Here is a 20,480-nt window from a genome sequence, read left to right as displayed (position 1 = left end):
ACAATGGAGTAGCACAATGCAAACATTTAAAAAATCAGTGGAAGAACCTTGAGGAAAAGCATCTAATGATAAAAATTGCTGAAGAAAATTAAAACCTAACAAAATAAATGTAGAGACACAACAATTAACAACAACACGTAAAGGCAAAAGAAAATAACGAGAAAAATTAAAAATTGAAAGTAAGACGAAGAGAATAACTCATAGCTACGCAGTAAGACATATACAGTTATGACACAAAAGTAACGGTATAGTACAGTAAAAAATAAATAAATATTACATTATGTACAATAGAGGGGACAGCAATGAGAAGAGAAGAAAAGGAATATGAAGGAAATGAGCTAGGTTACGGAAGAATCGATTAAAGGAGGCGTACGAAGAAAAAACGTCCAAGTTCCTGTCAGAAGATAAAGAGTTAAGGAGGGTTGGAATGCGGGTAAATAAAGTTCTTGGAACAAGAGAGAGAGGCGGAGATACGGAATATGAAGGGGTGGATTTACCTTGGTTTCGCGAGTTGGAAAATGTAGGAAGAAGAACGATTCAGGTTCAGGGGAACGAAATAAACCGTTAACAGCGTTACACAGGAATCTAGTTTCGTTTACACACCAGGCAGATGCTGGGACTGTACCTTATTTAAAGCCACCACCGCTTCCTTCCCACTCCTAGCCCTTTCCAAACCCTTCGCCACATAAGACGGTGGTGGTGCGACGTAAAACAAATTGAAAAAAAATAAAATGCCTGAGTAGGTCCAATGACCCCACAAATAACAGGGATTTATTATTTATTTATTTATTTATTTATTTATTTATTTATTTATTTATTTATTTATTTATTTATTTATTTATTTATTTATTTATTTATAATGTATCCTGGGACCATCGAATTCTCTCACAATGGATCCTCGTGACAACATCATACTACCTGTCACTTGCAGACAGGCAATTATGGCTGTGAAATTGACTGAGTCGCCCTTCATCGATCATGTTAACACAACAACGCAACTCAGTAGCACAGCAATGAGGGATTATAATAATAATAATAATAATAATAATAATAATAATAATAATAATAATAATAACATACTATATTATATAATATTTTATATTTTTATAATATATTATATAATATTTTATTATTATTATTATTATTATTATTATTATTATTATTATTATTATTATTATTATATACCCGACTGAGTAGCTCAGATGCTAAAGCGCTGGCCTGTTGAGTTCTAGTTGAGGGGTTCGATCCTCACTGAGTTAGTGGTATTTGAAAGTGCTCAAATACAACAGCCTTGTGTAAATAGATTTACTGACACGTAAAGAAAACATATGCGGGATGAAATTGCTGCACCTCGGCGTCTTCGAAACCGTCAAAGTAGTTAGTGGAATGTCAAATAAATGACACTAAAATTTAACCGCAATATACTGCGGATGGGTGCGCTGCCTTGGTGAGGCTGATAATGGTGATGATGATGGTGATGGTGGTGTTGATGATGATAATGATGATGGTGTAGATGATGGTGATGATGATGGTGATGGTGGTGTTGATGATGATGATGATGATGATGATGATGGTGATGGTGGTGATGATGATGCTTTTTTGCTATTTGCTTTACGTCGCACCGACACAGATATGGCGACGATGGGATAGGAAAGGCCTAAGAAGTGGAAGGAAGCGGCCGTGGCCTTAATTACGGTACATCCCCGGCATTTGCCTGGTGTGAAACTGGGAAACCCCGGAAAACCATCTTCAGGGCTGCCGACAGTGGGGTTCGAACCCACTATCTCCGGATTACTGGATACTGGCCACACTTAAGCGACTGCAGCTATCGAGCTCGGCATGGTGTTGATGATGGTGATGATGATGGTGGTGGTGGTCTAAAAGTACAATGTCGTGAGACCTCCGGAGAGGTCTGGTGCAGGTAGTTGACGCCGTATAGGCGACCTGTGCATCTGTGAGGATGAGGCCCTAGCTAAGATGAATACATTCTAATAATGGAAACGGCACACACAACCAGGCCCTGAACCATCGGAATTAAGCAATTAAGGTTAAAATATCCGATCCTGCCGGGAATCGAGTCCGGGATTCCCCGAGTCAAAGGCCAGCACGCTAAGCATTTAGCCATGGAGCCGAATATGATGGTGAAAATAAGGTGGGGAGAGGGTGAAACCAGGTGACGGTACACAGCCTACCCACGTTGGCAATTTTTCAAATTACAAAAAAAAAAAAAATGTCAGATTGACATTGTCAACTGGGAAAATGGCACCAAATCGTGTATGATGGTCTTAAGAATTTTGAGCAAAGATAGATAATTAGAATCTGAGAGACGGATCGCAGAAAGAACGATCAAGAATGAAGAATGGTGTTCTCTTGTGACCCTCTGTTGCTGCAAGTAGTGTGTATGATAGAGTCTGCGGGTCTAGAATTGGACTAATTAGCCACGTGAGAAAACACAATTGATATTTAAAAAAAAGATGTATATACGTTTGACGAGTACATGCCTATGATGATTATGATGGTGGGTCCTGGCGAATAACACAATGCGGTCTGCTCAAAGTTTTACTTTCCCATCCGACGGACGAATCCCCATCAACCGCGATATATGCCCTCACTCCACATGAAAACTGCCAAGAGGTTTGGAAATTAATGGAGCCTTTTGGCGCACAATCTATTGATTAGCCATTGTATACCAACAACTCTCATACCCTGCCGGCCAGCATTCTAGTAATGAAAATTTCTTCCGCCCATGGGAATCGAATGTGCTAATCACGGTATCAGACTTAGACCTAACGATCATGGCCACCCGGATTCTATAAATAATAAGCGTTTATTGTTGATGTACTCTTAAACCTCCTTGCTATAAGTAGGCGACTTCGAGATTAATGTTAATGCATTTATTTATTTATTTATTTATTTATTTATTCACGAAGAACAAGATACAGCTACACCGAGCAAATTTCACTTGCGCTGTCAACAGACTAATTTCGAAGTTAAGTAATTAGTAGCAAGATGCGTTGAATTTACAGGATATTTATTTTTATTATAATTATTTCTTTCTTTCTTAATCCGTTTACCCTCCGTTCTCCCTCGGACTTAGCGACGAATCCCACCTCTACCACCTCAAAGGCAGTGTCCTGGAGCGTGAGACTTTGGGTAGGGGGATACAACTGGGTAGGAGGACCAGGCGACGTCACCTGCTATGCTGAACAGGGGCCTTGTGGTGAAATGGGAAGAATGGAAGGGATAGAAAAGGAAGAGGGAAGGAAGCGGCCGTGGCCTTAAGTTAGGTACCCTCCCGGTATTTGCGTGGACGAGAAGTGGGAAACAACGGAAAACCACTTCAAGGATGGCTAAGGAGGGAATCGAACCACCATCTACTCAGTTGACCTTCCGAGGCTGAGTGGATGCCGTTCCAGCCCTCGTACCACTTTTCAAATTTCGTGACAGAGCCGGGAATCGAACCCGAGCCTCCGTGGGTGGCACATAATCACACTAACCACTACACTACAGAGGCGGGCTAGAGGAAATTTAAGATGTAATATTGGCCATAGCAGGTCTATCATGCCTGGCAGTAGAGTGGTAAACATTCCTGCAGCGCCAACAACACCATTAGCATACAGCCTATCATATGGTTCACCGAAGTTCCTGAACATCAAGGATATGTCGTAACGTGTTTAACACTGTCAACTGCCTCGAGGAATTCAGAAATAATTCAGAGGAAAGGAAGCCCTCCTGTTGCTGTGAGAGGTAGCGAGACAAGGCTTTCTCGTGGACATCGGGCTCGAGTACAGCCGGGGGCGTTCACTACAGCGTAAGTTCGTATTTAATGAGAAATACTGTGAACTTTGCTGATGGTGAATCTTGAACGCCTGAAGAACGGGACCTGCTACTGCGCCTTTGCCTTACACAGCAGCTTACTCTGTACATCCGTGGCGAAGTGTCAACCTCTGGACCCCAAGATCGCGGGTTCAAACCTAGGAGACGTAGTCGAATTTCTGAAGGGCGGAAGAAAGTCTCTTTGACATGTAAAAGATTTCTGGCTACACGTTGATGTATGGGTACCCGATAGAATGAATTTAAAACCCAGCAACAGGTCCCCCAAATAGAGTTCTGATTTCTCTGCCATCTGGTAGACTGAAATGGAACGTCGAAATTGACGCGCACGCAGCCTAAATTGCATCATATTGAGATGACTCCACACGGTAGCTGGGGCCCTATTATTATTATTATTATTATTATTATTATTATTATTATTATTATTATTATTATTATTATTATCATCCAAGCATCCGACTCCTTGGCTAAATGGTCAGCGTTGAGACCTTCGGTTCAGAGGGTCCCGGGTTCGATTCCCAGCCAGTTCGGGGATTTTAACCGCGTGAGATTAATTCTTCTAGCTAGGGGACTGGGTATTTGTGTGTGTCGCAACACTCTCCTCTTCATATTCAGACAACACACCACACAGATATACGCAATAGTAATTATATCCCTCCACATTGCGTTGGCATCAGAAAGGGCATTCGTCCGTAAAACGGGGCTAAATCCCCATGTGGTACACAGTTCGCACCCGCGACCCTAAAGGTGCGGAAAAAGAAAAACCGTAAAAGAATAAAAAGATTAGTATTATCGAGGGAAAGGAAATCGAAACTCTGAGAATTGCCGATGATATTCTTATCTTATCTCAGTCTGCAGAAGATCTCGAGAAACTACTAAATGATATGACAGTCTTGGGTTAGGAGTACAAAATGAAAATAAATCCAAAACCAAAGAAATGTAGTGCAGCCGAACAAGTCACATAATGCAGGAGATATTAACGTATCCACACAGACGCACACAAGATGCTGTCTCTTGGTACAATGAATTTTATTTACAGATATTCACAAATTAATATACACATACGCTTAATCGCCGTATCACATAACAAAAACACTTCACTTGAAGGATATCAACAAAGCCGCCATCTCTAACAGTTGACAACTGACACCGAATACCATAGAGGTGACACTTTGAAACACAGATAAAACAGATGACTACCGATCAATTCAACATGGAGACTGCCTGGCTCAGCATGTCAGTCACGTGCTGTTAAACAATAACTCTCTTCCAATAAATTCCAAACCACAACTCGTCCAACAACTGTCACTTTTACCGTCAAGATATGTGCCTGGCCAGACTTCTAGAAAGTTACATTACAATATCTTCATGAAAATTCTAGAGTGCATGAATACACAGAATACAATGTACAGAATATTCTCCATTGTACTCGTGCCTATACCATTCTGGAAGTTACAGTGCGTTTCCCAATTATGGATTACAAATTATACAGGTAAGAATAAATTAATCTAGAAGTATTTACATTAACGGAACTAATATCAATGTCTATGTACAACACATGTTTCATAACCTCACACACAATATGATCATATCGTAATAATAATACAAATAATACATGATGTAACACTTCAGGCCATACATACAAGCAATAATAATAATAATAATAATAATAATAATAATAATAATAATAATAATAATAATAATAATAATAATAATAATAATAATAATAATAATCGAGCTCGATATCTACATTAGTTACCCATGGGTGAGTGGTGGTGGTGGTGGTGATTATTGTTTTAAGAGGAAGTACAACTAGGCAACCATCTATATAATACTAATCAGAGGGAAAATGGAAGGAATCCGACACTCCCAAAAATGAAGATATCGGCCAAAGGAAGACAAGGGCCACGAAGGGCATGAAAATAAAAGAGTCCCTAGGTCTCCATACGTAATACCGCAGGGGCCTGAAAAGAACAAGAGTTGACCAAGGGAGGTCGGATAGGATAGATGAAAGTGAGGAGCCTGGCACAAGTAAGTGGACGCAATGCCAGGACTCAGCTGAGGGCCCCGTGGTCGCAAACACACGCTCCAAAGTACAGAGCCCTTGGGGCCCCTTTTAGTCGCCTCTTACGACAGGCAGGGGATACCGTGGGTGTTATTCTATCGCCCCCACCCACAGGGGGACCCATGGGTGAGAGAATATTGTTTTAAAGTTATACCTGTTATCGCACTTGCGTCAATATTAGATTAGGAAATGTATTCATACCATTCAGAAATGTCCACATATCTTCTTCAGACTCAGATAAAATAACAATACCGTAAGTAAATCTCAGAATTTTGATCTCCTCTCCTTGGATTTTGATTTCTTTTCCGAATTTATATTTGATTATTTTACCGCCCCTTCTATATAAACATGGAAAAGGAGACGAGACAAACTGCATCCTTGTCTCACTCTTTTCCGGATTGCTACTTCCTCGCAATTGCTATTATTATTATTATTATTATTATTATTATTATTATTATTATTATTATTATTATTATTATTATTATTATTATTATTATTATTATTATTATTATTATTATTATTATTCTACCGCTTTTTCACACATATGTGGGGTCGCGGATGTGAACTGTGTCGCACATATGGATTTGGCCCTGTTTTACGTTCGGATGCCCTTCCTGACGCCAATTCTATATGGAGGGATGTAATCACTACTGCGTGTTTCTCTGGTGGTTGGTAGTGCATTCCCTGAATATGAAGAGGAAAGTGTTAGGGCAAACACAAACACCTAGTCCCCGAGCCAGGAGAATTAATCAGACGCGATGAAAATCCCCGACCCGCCCAGGAATCGATATCGGGACCCTCTGAACCGAAGGCCTCAACGCTGACCATTCAGCCTATGAGTCAAACCTTTCGTAACTTAATAATAATAATAATGCGTCACAAGCGTTCGTTTAAATGACGACAACATTGTACGCATGAAGTGCCATATGGACTTTTTCCCTCCTTTTAATATACGATAACCTCTACGGGCTTTGAACTTGCGTTCTTGATATCTGGAGGTCTATACTCTTCCACGGATCCTCGAAAGGCGATAAAGCTAAAGTACAAACAAAATACTATTAGGAAATTGCAGTAACATGGAAGCAACGTTTGTTATAAATTAAACGGAAGTACATCCGGATACCAATGAATACGTACGCAATCGTTCTGCAGAGAACTTCTTCCTTTCCATCTTTCAATCGATCTCTAAAGCAATATAAGTGTATAGGCTCTCTCTTGGTCTAGTTCTAGAGTAAACAGGATGATTACATTATTACTTCGGCGTAGTTGAGAGGAGGTACGGCTACTCCCGATATGAGAAAACACCAAACAGGAACATGTGGCTTGAAAGAATAATAAGGAAGCCAATGCATCCTATGACTAACAATTCAACATAAGATACAAGTAATAATCTTACCACCTTCCGGTATTCGATTAATCTTCAGCAAGCGAGTGATCTCCGTATAAATTAGCTACGCAAAATCACCTCCAGACAATGAAAATATCACGCGCGGTGCATGTGAAATGAATATTTGTTCCGACTAAGAAGCATGATCTATTAGAATCCTTCCTCTGTCCAGATCTGTTGTCTGCTGCTACAGTGGCATGACTATCTTGATCAGTTCCCTACGCGTCGTACAGGTACTATCGCGACAAAGAAAACCTTGTTCACCCCTCCGGAGTACAGAAAGCAGTCCGGCCCGAATTCAATAACCTTGGCCTAAATCCAATACTGTACTGATCACCCTTGAAACTATTCCGCCTCTATAGTTATATTAATGGATACAGGCCAATAAATCACTTCCAATTCACCAACACATCCATAGAATCACTTCAACCCGTCTGAACTCTAGACTCCCTCCCCTACAGCTGGCTGAAAAGCAGATGAAAGAGAACTACTGTGGACGGCGAACCTCGAATGAAGATTGGTCCGCCAAGGCCCCCGATGAATGGAGGTCGATCTTTGACCCTACGAAGCCCCATCCGGTTTTTATTTTTCACGGAGTGTATGGGTCCCACTAAACAGAGTGCGCCACTGGGCATGGAAAAATGGCTCTGCGATTCATTCCTAGGGCCTTCGACCTTTTCCAAGCTGTGACTGTGGTGAACATCACCTTCAGACGCCCACATAGAGCTTTCTGCGGAACTATCAGCGAGCTTCTGACAGCTTCAACAACGGCTATTCAGTGGCTGCAACAACTAGACATCCTAATTTAATTTTCATTTGTTAATTTATGTATTTACTTATATTTCTGTGTGTTTGTATTTTTTCTTTCTATTTTTCTGTATTACACATGTTGTTTGGCTCATCAGTCCATAAACTGGTGTAATCTCTCTCTGGATTTCTATTTTGTGCTTTATCTTGACTTTTTATATTTATTCTGTTTTTAAATTATATGTTACCGGGTGAGTTGACCGTGCGGTATTATTTCGTGTGGCTATTTCTAGCCGGGTGCAGCCCTCGTAAGGCAGACCCTCCGATGAGGGTGGGCGCCATCTGCCATGTGTAGGTAACTGCGTGTTATTGTGATGGAGGATAGTGTTATGTGTGGTGTGTGAGTTGTAGGGATGTTGGGGACATTACAAACACCCAGCCCCCGAGCCATTGGAATTAACCAATGAAGGTTAAAATCCCCGACCTGGCCGGGAATCGAACCCGGGACCCACTGAACCGAAGGCCAGTACGCTGACCATTCAGCCAACGAGTCGGACGGCCGTGCGGTTAAGGCCGTGCAGATGTGAGCTTGTATCCAGGAGATAGTGGGTTCGAACCCCACTATCGGCAGCCCTGAAGATGGTTTTCCGTGGTTTCCCATTTTCACACTAGGCAAATGCTGGGGCTGTACCTTAAGTAAGGCCACCGCCGCTTCTTTTCCACTCCTAGCCCTTTCCTATCCCATCGTCGTTACAAGACCTATCTGTGTCGTTGTGACGTAAAACAGCAAATTGTGAAAAATGAAAATAAATGCTGTTTTTCATAATGTTACTCAATTTGTGCGCGGCTTAACTTGCACCACAAGCTAAATAAATAAATAAATAAATGGATGTTAGTTATCTTCTCTATTTCGCTGTGAACGACTAGGTAAGGTTGGGACAGGTCATGATGTATTATTGCACCATTCCATGTTTTTCAGCCAACGGCCGTAGCCGTGTTGAAACACCGGATCCCGTGAGGTCTCCGAAGTTAAGCAACATTGGGAGTGGTCAGGAGTTGGATGGGTTGCCACGCACTGTTGGTGGGGGGTAAGGGAATGGAGGAGCGGAAAGGAACTGGCCACCCTACCGCACGTAAACTCCGGCTCAGGAACACCTCTGCGGAAGTTCGGACCTGCCTTCGGGCAAAATAACCCTTACCTTACCATGTTTTTCCTTTCACATTACGCCAAAGTCAAGACATTTTGAATGATTAACCAACTACTTGTTCTTTGAAACTAGCGCCATTCTTACTATTAGTTTCTATTTACTACATAAGCAGTTTCTGAGAATACTTTTTGTGAAAGTTAGAGATTAGATACGGGTTTGCCGGAGCTTGCAGTAATTACCGATAAAATGTAAAATACTTGACAGCTATGATGTCTCTGCACTGAAAGTTTCCCAATACACCGTACCGTTATCAGTTACACGAATACCACCTGCGGATGAAACACATGATGCCTGCATTACAAGTATCGCCCACATGTTTGCCGTGGACAAGGTTAGATAGCTGAGCCCGTCAAGATAGAACAAATATAAAAGGTAGTTAAAAAGATTAACATTTTCACTCCGAAGTTCTTTCCGACCTTATGCAAGTCCCAAACCAGATTTTTCTAGATGTTTCGACAATGGTTGAAACAGGCTAAAAATACCTTGATTTACACAGCTACTGACAGGGACGCCGATTCCGGGGGGTACTACGGCGCTCGAGCACCCTCCCAGAATTTTTGTGTAGGTACCCTTACAAATAGGGAGAAGAAAGATTAAAAAATAATGTGTATGTTCAGCCCCCAGCCCTAAGGCTGGCTGGATATTCAACAGCTCCACCATCAGTTGTCATAGATGGCCTATGCATCACTGAAGAGGCGTACTAGGGAAATGAGGAGTGAGGTAGTTTCCCGTTGCTTTCCTCACCGAGCCAGACGTTGCTATTACATATCATTCTGCCAAGCCAACTGAAATGCATGCCTCACTCGTCCCTATGAGCAACATTTTCACACCATTCATAGCAGGGACTGGCTGCATAAGGAATGGTATTACTAGCGTCACTCATACCGCAGTCACTTTCATATTGTCAAAGCCAAGGATAAGACTGAGGCAAATCAATGAATGTAACAACATTGCTCTAGCCCATACCAGAAGACATAGTGCACTGTAAACACTAGGTCCTGCCAGCAAACGCATATGAAAATTGTTGTAACCAAGGTTGAAGTTTACAGAACACAACTTTTATTGCTTCACTTTATGATATTTACATAAATAACTGAAATTTATTTTGAAGCAAAAAGGAATTTTGAATCTTGAGAAAAGTCTGTCTTTATACAATATGTACAGGTTTACAGTCTTTATATACACTTCTATCTTGAAAAGATAGTCTTTGTGAATTGACACGTTGATAGTCGAGAACTATCTGGCACACTAACATAAATGTCTTTGAGAGTCCTTGTTTGTTGAAGTGCCTGAATTCCTAAAAAGCAAGTTCAATTGATTGAAGAAATTCCACCTAGCGAAACTAAGGGAGCTTGCATACATTAGGGAATGAAAATGGCTTGTAAAAGAATTACGGAACATAGGCAGCGGAAACAGGAAAGGGAGCGGTGACCAGAGGTGAAACCTCGTACTGCCAGAAATTCAGTCCACCTGGTCGAAGCACATTTTCAAGAGGAGTAGCCTCCGTGCTCGACGTAGGGTGTATTCTGGAGCTGGACACCGGGCAAGTGGGCCGATTGAGCAGGCAGGGAGCTCCTATTTATAGTACACTCGATGGTCAGGCACGCGCACTGAGGGCTGCGCGTCGAAGCTAGCAGAATGATACACAGGCGCGCGTGCAGCTGGCTGGTGGAGCGAGAAAGGGAGCGCCGGACATACAACACCCTCCCCTCCTAAATACGCCGGTACGGCGTGAAACGGCGGCGGCGCTGGCGGCGACTGCGATGCTGGGGCGGAGCTGCTGATTTCTCTGTTGTATTGTCCGTAGCTGGAACTGGGCGGAGTGGCGCTGTCTCGTCCTGAAAGGAACCCATTGTTATTAAATGATCTAAAGCGCGTTCAGCAATAGATTTATCAGGTTTAGCAATAGCATCAATAGCTGGACAGGGGCGGTAGCGCAGACGTATCTGATCTTGATGGCGGCAGATACGTTTCTCCGCAGTCTGTATCTCGTATAGACGATGACCCAAAGATCTGCAGATGACTCCAGGTATCCAGAGTGGGTTGGATTTGAATGTCCTGGTGTAGACCTTGGCGTTGAGGGAGAACTTCGTTGGTGATGTCTTATGCTGGGCCGGAAGAGGCTGTAACAGAGAAAGTAAAGTTCTGTGAGGTCGTCCATGGAGCTTCTGTGCAGGAGTGATATTATCAGCGCCTGGTAGAGTTCTGTAGTTGTTTAAGAGTTGGAGCAAGGCTTGGTCTTTAGTTAAGCCTGAAGAGACAGCTTTCTTCATACTTCTTTTAAATGTTTGCACGAAGCGTTCAGCTTCACCATTAGATTGAGGGTGAAAAGGTGGTGCTAGGATATGACGAATGCCATTATGTGTACAAAAGTTCTGAAAAGCAGTAGCTGTAAATTGAGGTCCGTTGTCTGAAATGAGTACTTGTGGTAAACCTTCTGTAGTAAAGATTTTCTGGAGAGCACGAATGGTAGCTTCGGTTGTAGTAGTCGAATGCATATCCACGACATATGGAAAGTTTGACAGTGAATCGATGACTATTAACCACATGGAATTGAGGAAAGGACCTGCGAAATCGATGTGAACTCGTTCCCATGGAGTAGTAGCAGGAGGCCATGAAGCAAGATCAGAAGACGGGGCGTTCTGATTCGTTTGACATTGCTCACAATGACGTATTAGCTTTTCGATGGCGGCATCAATACCGGGCCAGTAGCAGTGTTGACGGGCGAGTTGCTTTGTTCTGGAGATACCCCAATGGCTTTGGTGTAATAATCCGAGAACTTGTTTCTGTAGGCTAAGTGGGATAACCACTCGGAAGATGGTGCCTGCTTCTAGTAATACAACTCCGGCACGAGTCGTGAGACGATGCTGCATACGATGATAAGGTGCCAGGTGGGCAGGAAGTGTGCTCTGAAGAGGCCAACCGTTGCGGATGTAAGTACGTACAGTAGCAAGTGTACTATCCTTATCCGTAGCTTTAGCTATGCAGGTAGCATCAATAGGAAAACTGGATACAGTATCTTCAAGTTCTATGTCCAACTGAAGACATTCAGACTCTTGAGAATCGAAGGCAGTATCAGGACCAACGGGTAAGCGGGAGAGGGCATCAGCATTACAATGCTGGGATGTGGCTCGATATACAATCTGATAGGAATAATCAGAAAGGAACATGGACCATCTTTGAAGCTTTCTGAGGGAATTCTCTGGGATCTTATTACCAGGATGGAATAAGTGTACGAGAGGCTTATGATCGGTAATGATCAGGAAATGGTTGCCATAGAGATATTCATTGAAACGGCGAATACCAAAGATGATGGCTAAAGCTTCTTTCTCTATCTGTGAGTATCGACGTTGATGGTCATTAAGTGTTTTCGAAGCGAAGGCGATGGGGCGTTCTTGTCCATGACGATCCTTCTGGGAGAGAACGGCACCGACACCGTAGTCTGAAGCGTCAGTAGCTAGCGTGATGATCTTGTCGGGCTGAAAATGAGTGAGTTGTATAGCTTGAATTAAGGCGTTGTTGATTGTTTTCCATGCCTGTTGGCATTGCGGAGTCCACTGAAACTTAACACCTTTTTTACGTAGAGCGTTTAATGGAGCTGCCACTGTAGCGAAACGTGGAATGAACTTATTATAATAGTTCGCTTTGCCTATGAAGGACTGAAGCTGCTTGAGGTTCTGGGGTGCTGGCATGTTTACTATCGCTGAGACATTCTGTGTACTAGGACGAATTCCATTCTTATCAAGTATATGTCCTAGGTAGTGAACTTGAGGCTGAAAGAAGGTACATTTAGCGAGATTCGCTCGTAGGCCATTGTCTTTCAATTTCTGGAGAAGGAGGCGTAGATTGGTTAGATGTTCCTGATGATCTTTTCCAGTAACAATAATATCATCCAGGTAGTTAGCACAACCGGGAATGGAGGCGGTGAGTTGAGCCAAATAGCGCTGAAAAATAGCCGCTGAGGATGAAATACCAAATGGGAGCCGCTGGAGCTGGAGCAGTCCGAGAGGAGTGTTGAGTGTGAGAAATTTCTTAGATTCTTCGTCTAAAAGTAGCTGGAGATATGCTTCTTTAAGATCAACTCGAGAGAAGAATTGTCCACCAGAGAGACGACGGAATAAGTCTTCTGGACGTGGAATAGGAAAGATATCTGTGTCGAGTTGTGCGTTGACTGTAGATCGAAAATCGCCACAAAGTCGAACATTACCATCAGGTTTCTTGATTACCACGAGTGGAGTAGCCCATTGACTAGAAGTAACTGGTACAACAATTCCAGTTTGTATCCATCTTTCTAATTCTTTCGTGACCTGGTCTTGAAGTGCTAGGGGTACTGGACGAGCTTTGAGGAAGCGAGGCTTAGCTCCGGATTTCAGCTGTATGTGAGCTGTATAGTCTTTGGCTGTTCCGAGCTGAGAGTCGAAGACTTCAGGAAACTGCGCTAGGAGAGCGGTAACGTCAGAAGTAGGATGCAATGTAGATACGACGTTAATGTTGTCATGTATCTGGAAACCAAATAAGTTAAATAGATCCATGCCCATAATGTTTGATGCAGTGTAGTTGTTAACTACGAGAAGAGGAATGGCCTTCTGAATTCCTTTATAACTAGCCTGAAGCTTGATTTGACCTTTGATGTCAATTTTCTTCTTGTTAAATGTCACGAGCTGGATGTCAGCTGGAGAGCATGAAGGTGAACCTAAGTCGTGGTAGGTAGTCAGGTTAATAATAGAGACAGGTGATCCAGTATCTAATTGAAAATCGACAGATCGATCAGAGAATGAGAGAGGAATGATGATTTTGTGAGAATCCTTTGTGGGAAGAATAAGATTGATCTGATCAACTTCCATGTCTTGGCGGGGCTGTATATGCTTCCGGCGTGCTGCAGTAGTCGTAGCAGGGCGGAGCGAACTTAGACAGACAGTCTTAATGTGTCCAAGTTTATGACATCGTTCACAAGTAGCTTTGAAAAAACGACAGTCACGACGTTCATGATGCTTGAAACAACCTCGGCAGGAAGGCAGGAGTTTCGAGGTGCTTTTAGAATTGGGCTTCCGTGTAGCATTACGAGAGGGAACCTGGCGAGAATGCTTGGTGGAGAGCGCCGTATCCGTACGGTTCATTGTAGCAGAGGACTTGCGGGCCTGAGGCGAGACTTGTGCAACTTCGTGTGGAGAAGCTATGGCTGCGGCAGTCTTGGTAGTAAGCTCATAAACCGTAGCAATACGCTGGACGTCTTCTAAAGAAGGGTTACTCTGCTTGACAGCGTCAAAACGTATTTTGTCTTCAGGAGTATGTAAAATTATCATGTCCCGAATGAGAGAATCAGTGTAGGATGAACCACAACCGTCCTTGGAGCAGATGAACTGGCAGGGTTTAGCTAGACCACGCAATTCAGTTATCCATTCAGTATGTGTCTGATGGGGTTGCTTTCTGCTCTGAAAAAATTTATAGCGAGCAGCCACTATGTGAGGAGCTTTGGCATAGTGTTCCGTGAGACGGGCCAAGAGCTGCGTGAAGGGTACCTCTGAGAAGTGTTCTTCCGGACTTAATTTACGTAGTAATTCACACGTAGCATTGCCAACCGAACTAAGAAATAGTGCGCGGCGGCGTTGATCATCTGTGACAGAATGGCAGATGAAATGCTGTTGTAAACGGGCTAAATAAACTGACCATTCTTCCTTAGCCGGATCAAAAGCAGAGAACGGAGGAATAGCTGATGGCTGTGTAGAGACAGAAATAGCTTGAATAGCCTGAATTAATGCGGCCTGTTGTTGTTGCATAAACTGTTGTTGTTGCTGCTGTAAGGCTTGGAAGACCGTAGCGAGTTGTTCCGCAGTAGCCATTGCGAGATGCGTGCAAGAAAGAGTAAGGTAAGCTGTGTGTCAGAACTGGTTGGAGTGTCGTTGTTGTTTAGCACGTCGCCGTAGAGTTGACAACTGGGCCTGTTTTACCTCATTGCTATAGAGTTGGCGATTGGGGCTGATGACGTGTAGTTTGTTGCTTTTTTTGTACCTCGTCGGCATAGAGTTGTGTTGTAACCAAGGTTGAAGTTTACAGAACACAACTTTTATTGCTTCACTTTATGATATTTACATAAATAACTGAAATTTATTTTGAAGCAAAAAGGAATTTTGAATCTTGAGAAAAGTCTGTCTTTATACAATATGTACAGGTTTACAGTCTTTATATACACTTCTATCTTGAAAAGATAGTCTTTGTGAATTGACACGTTGATAGTCGAGAACTATCTGGCACACTAACATAAATGTCTTTGAGAGTCCTTGTTTGTTGAAGTGCCTGAATTCCTAAAAAGCAAGTTCAATTGATTGAAGAAATTCCACCTAGCGAAACTAAGGGAGCTTGCATACATTAGGGAATGAAAATGGCTTGTAAAAGAATTACGGAACATAGGCAGCGGAAACAGGAAAGGGAGCGGTGACCAGAGGTGAAACCTCGTACTGCCAGAAATTCAGTCCACCTGGTCGAAGCACATTTTCAAGAGGAGTAGCCTCCGTGCTCGACGTAGGGTGTATTCTGGAGCTGGACATCGGGCAAGTGGGCCGATTGAGCAGGCAGGGAGCTCCTATTTATAGTACACTCGATGGTCAGGCACGCGCACTGAGGGCTGCGCGTCGAAGCTAGCAGAATGATACACAGGCGCGCGTGCAGCTGGCTGGTGGAGCGAGAAAGGGAGCGCCGGACATACAACAAAAATAACAGTAAACAAAGAAAAAACAGGTTGATTTTCCATCATAGATCTTAACCCTAGCAATACCAAGGTATTTTTGTCCATATATTATGGAGAGGTGGGGGGCGGGGGGGGCTGAAGAGTCCACTAATCTCAATAACATGTCCGTGAGTTATAAGGATATTTTATTCATTAGATCTGGTCCATCCAAAACTTCAGAAAGGGTCATTGATTCCAAAGGAAGTTAAGTTTGCTAAAGATCGCTTTAACTATAAGTTACCCGTTTTTACATGAACATCAGAACGTTCTTTTCCCGCCTTGAGAGGATTTAAAACTTACCTGCGTAGTAATATGACGCAAGGAAAGTTGAACGGCAATGCAAGCATCAAGAAACAAACCCTCGAAACTGTGGCGATCATCTTCGTCAAACTGTTCGTATGAACACCCTCTTTATGAGTGAGAATTAGAAATTCCGCAAAATTTTGAATTTTGTACTAAAGACTTAAGACTTAGTATCCCTCTTATTATTATTATTATTATTATTATTATTATTATTATTATTATTATTATTATACAAAAATTAAATGCCAAATCTGAGGCAATTTGCTTTTTCAAAAACTCATTTTGGTGTCATTCTACGAGAAAAGTAGACTATTATGCGTCTTACCTTAAGATTTTACAGGCACAATGTGTATTTCTTTAGCTTCCATCCTTTAATCACATGCGTACACTGACGGAAAATTGTTAGTACATCCTCTTAGAGTTTTAATTTCATTTCATTTATTGCTTGCTGTAGGATTTTCATCCCATTTACAGCAGCATTATTTGTGATACACAGATAAATCTATTCTAAACTAATCCTTTTTACTGAAAACTGAACGACTTTCTAGACATTTTGCACTGCCATAAGAACAAAGTTTAACTACATAAATAAAAGTATCACAATTAGTAACAATTAATAACACAGTATACAGTCTACAGCATTCTTCTTAAGCCGTCGTCTCCAAACGGAGGTAGACGATCCACACGGCCAGCTCTGATCTTGACGTTGCAGCCATGCCATGTGGATTTACTGGAATATCTCTCAGGATCTTTAATGCAGTGGTTTCCCGTTGCCTTCTGCATCCTAATGTCGTAGACCAAACTGGTTCATCCGCCTTTAGAAACAATTTCTTGTCCCCAGGACAATCGAGTGCCCTTACCCATACCCGCTCATCCACTCTCAAAGAGACTGTTGGCACTTGGTATAGGGGATCTCCTTATATCGGGAGATAATCGGTCCCTTCATTCGTTAGCCTCCTGCATATAAAATATTATTTTTATATGCAGTCGTTGCCACCTCTCTACCGCGGGGAGGTGAGTGTCAGGATTTCACCGTCATTGAAACAAGGACAAAATGCCATTTCCTTGTTTCTCTGGCTCTTTAGAGAGGTCTACAGCATTAACATTTGGAAACACAAAGAAAAAATCAAAGAACAATACATTGCTTATTATGACATTGGCGGGAATATAAAGGCTGTCCAGTGCGATGCTCCGTTCTGACTGTGGGATCAATTACATAACATTTCTTGCTGTCATGAATTCTTTTAAAGGTATTGTTTTGTTTGTACTGAAATCAAGAGCATTATTTTTCCGAGACGCATTGTTACAGTCTGTAAAGTGGTGAATTTTAATGGGCAGATATTCTAGCTTTTTTAATTGAAAATGATGAATGAAATCTTGAATTTGGCCGTAGCACATGGAAATTCAGGAGGGAAAATAACTCAGGATTATCAATTTGTGAATTTATTATTTTATTTATGAACTTTGCCATATCTTTCTGCCTTCGATCTTCTAAACTTTCCGTTTCTATATTTAACAAAAGCTCGTTGTACGAAACCATTTGAGAATATTGAGATGTTCTTTTAAAATGTAAATATTTCAAGTAGGCCTATTTCTTTTACACACTTTCAAGTTGATACGCATGTATTTTGCACCTAGGGCTCCACACGACAGTCGTGTATTCCAGTTTTGGCCTGACCAAGGTGTTGTACTACTTAATACATGTTTTTATGTTTTAAAACGGTTTCGCGTTCCTTATCACAAATCCTAAAGTTCTACATGCTTCAGTGACAACTTACTGTACCTGAGGGGTGAAGGTCAGCTCCCGGTCTAATAATACTCCGAGGTCGTTCCATTCTGTTACGGCTCTCAGGTCATCGCACCCTAACTTGTAAGTGTAGAGGGAGGGTGCTTTACTTCGGGTGAACGACATGGACACATATTTTGGAATGTTTAGATATAATTTATTTTCTATCGACCAGTCCGTTATGTTATTCAGGTCTAACTGGATATGTTCATAGTCGCTAATGGTTGAAATGGCATTGAATACTTTGAAGTCATCAGCATATAGTAGGCAATCAGAATAAATCACTCGATCAGGTGTAACGGTTCAAATTCCGTTACAAGATGATATCTATATTATTATTATTATTATTATTATTATTATTATTATTATTATTATTATTATTATTATTATTATTATTATTATTATTATTTTAACTGTGAGATTACTATTATTGTATTATCATTATTATTCAATTCGATTCTGCAAAGCTTGTCGCTTGCGTAATTGTAGTTAACTGTATGCATATATACGTGTGTGTAGATTAACACTAAAGACATGTACAGTAAAGAGTTGCTGTATATCAGATGTGGATGTGACATTGCTACATTGTGCAATATTGCTGGAATAAATGCAGAGTCATCGCTACGTCATTGCTACGTCATCGTGCTCATTTAGCGGTGCGCTCACTGCTGGGAGAGACCTACTGGGTGCCCCGGGCTATTTCGCCATTGTATGTAATATCTGTCGCGAGGTGGGAGTAGATTATTGTTATTTCTGGAGATTACGGAGGTGCGTCAACCTAACGTATATAAAAGGTGGCTGCATATTGTAGCGTCAGTCATTATTCAATTGGAAGGAGAGGCGACAGTTGGTCGGAGTGTGAACGAGATGCAGAGGCCTCAGTCGGTCATTAAGTCTACGGGAAGGAGAGGACTCAGTTATTCATTACTCATTGGTCATTGAGAGAATGAGGTTACAGTTGGTCGGTCTCTTAGTTGAAGATACGGACGGGAAGGCTTACCACGAAGTCAAAGAAGGATAGACTTGCCGAGTAGTCATCAGGATGCAGAAGAAGCAGTCACATGGATACATCACCAAATTAGGCTTGACACACCTACAGTAATCACCAGATCTAAGGAATACGTCGTAATTACACTCAAAGTGTTGAAGGTACAGTCAAGCGAAACAGTGAGGGATATATTTCGTATAAATTGTTAAATGTCCGGTCAAGAAGAATTCAAATTCACGCATAGTTTCTTTCAGTTGCAGTGTCATAATTTCATATTCACGTCTGTTTTATCGCAGCAAGACTTACTATTTTTATATACAATTTAAAGAATATATTTTCTATCAAATGAATTCATAGTATTATTTCAATGACAGAATTAGATAACCTCAAATTTAATAGGGAAACCGAACGCCAATCTCCTTTTCCCAGAAGTTATATGGTATGTTGTCACAAGTAAGCTTATTACCCCACACCCTAGAGATAGTCAAGATTCTCATTCTATTATTGCTGCACTGAGTTGTAGCTGGCGCCCTTCAAATAACGTATGTGTAAGTAAGCAGGTAAGAAGTAAGTGTGAGTACAAGGTCCGACGATTATGTATTTTATTTAATGAATATTAATTTTCATAATTTTCAATTTAAATGCAGTTCTATATGTTTCAAAAGTAAGTCAGCGAGTTAGGAACGTCTCACAGGTAGATCATTTATAAATGCGAAAATATTAACGAACCCAAATTAGACCCTTGAATTACTCCTGATTTTACCGCGTATTCTTTAGAAATATAAATCTTATATACGACATAATTAACTCAAGAATTATTGTTGAAACAGTGCATATGGAGCACATGAAATGAATACATTTACACATCAATGGCTCGAGCGGTACTGAGGTATCAGGTGTCGATCCATGCTGAAACACCCATATTACAGTAGTACGTTGTGTTTCCTCCACGGGCGGCAATGAGCTGATTCTGACATTCAATCATACAGATAGCGAATACTGTCTTGGGATACATTATTCCACGCTGGTTCCACTTAGTTCTGCAAGAGTTGTGGGTTGAAGAGTTGCACGTGTCAGTTATCGTCTCATCATATCCCACACGTGGGAGACAGGTCCGGAGATCGTGCTGGCCAGGGAAGTTGCTGCTCGTCATGCAGAACACGCTGAGTTTCTCGCGCAGTGTGTGGGCGAGCATTATGCTGTTGGAACAACACATCACCTTCCGGTTGCAAAAATGGCAAAAGAACGGGTTTTACAACACTCTGCACTTACCGAGCGCTGGTCAGCGATCCCTCCACAAACATCGAAGGTGAACGAGAGTTGTAGCCACTGATACATGGATGGCTGGTAGCTTGGGTAGCGGTAAGCCGGATAGAAGATGACTGGCGTAGTAAGATGGCAGCGAGCGCACGGTGCAGTAGACTACGAGGAGCGCGCT

The 20,480-nt window shown here is 41.9% G+C and overlaps 1 protein-coding gene across 1 annotated transcript in view; it reads left to right on the top strand.

Moving 5' to 3' along the window:
* The first annotated feature begins 5,146 nt into the window (after positions 1-5,146).
* LOC136878977 (carboxypeptidase D) overlaps positions 5,147-20,480 on the top strand; it is a 163,445-nt gene continuing 148,111 nt past the window's right edge. The window contains exon 1 of the mRNA XM_068228904.1: positions 5,147-5,326. The gene's annotated coding sequence lies outside the window, so the exon portion shown is untranslated. The remainder of the gene's footprint in view (positions 5,327-20,480) is intronic.

Source organism: Anabrus simplex, chromosome 8 (genome assembly GCF_040414725.1).
Source record: "Anabrus simplex isolate iqAnaSimp1 chromosome 8, ASM4041472v1, whole genome shotgun sequence".
NCBI lineage: Eukaryota > Metazoa > Arthropoda > Insecta > Orthoptera > Tettigoniidae > Anabrus > Anabrus simplex.
Note: the sequence above shows the minus strand (reverse complement) of the source record. Positions and strands in the feature narration are given on the sequence as shown.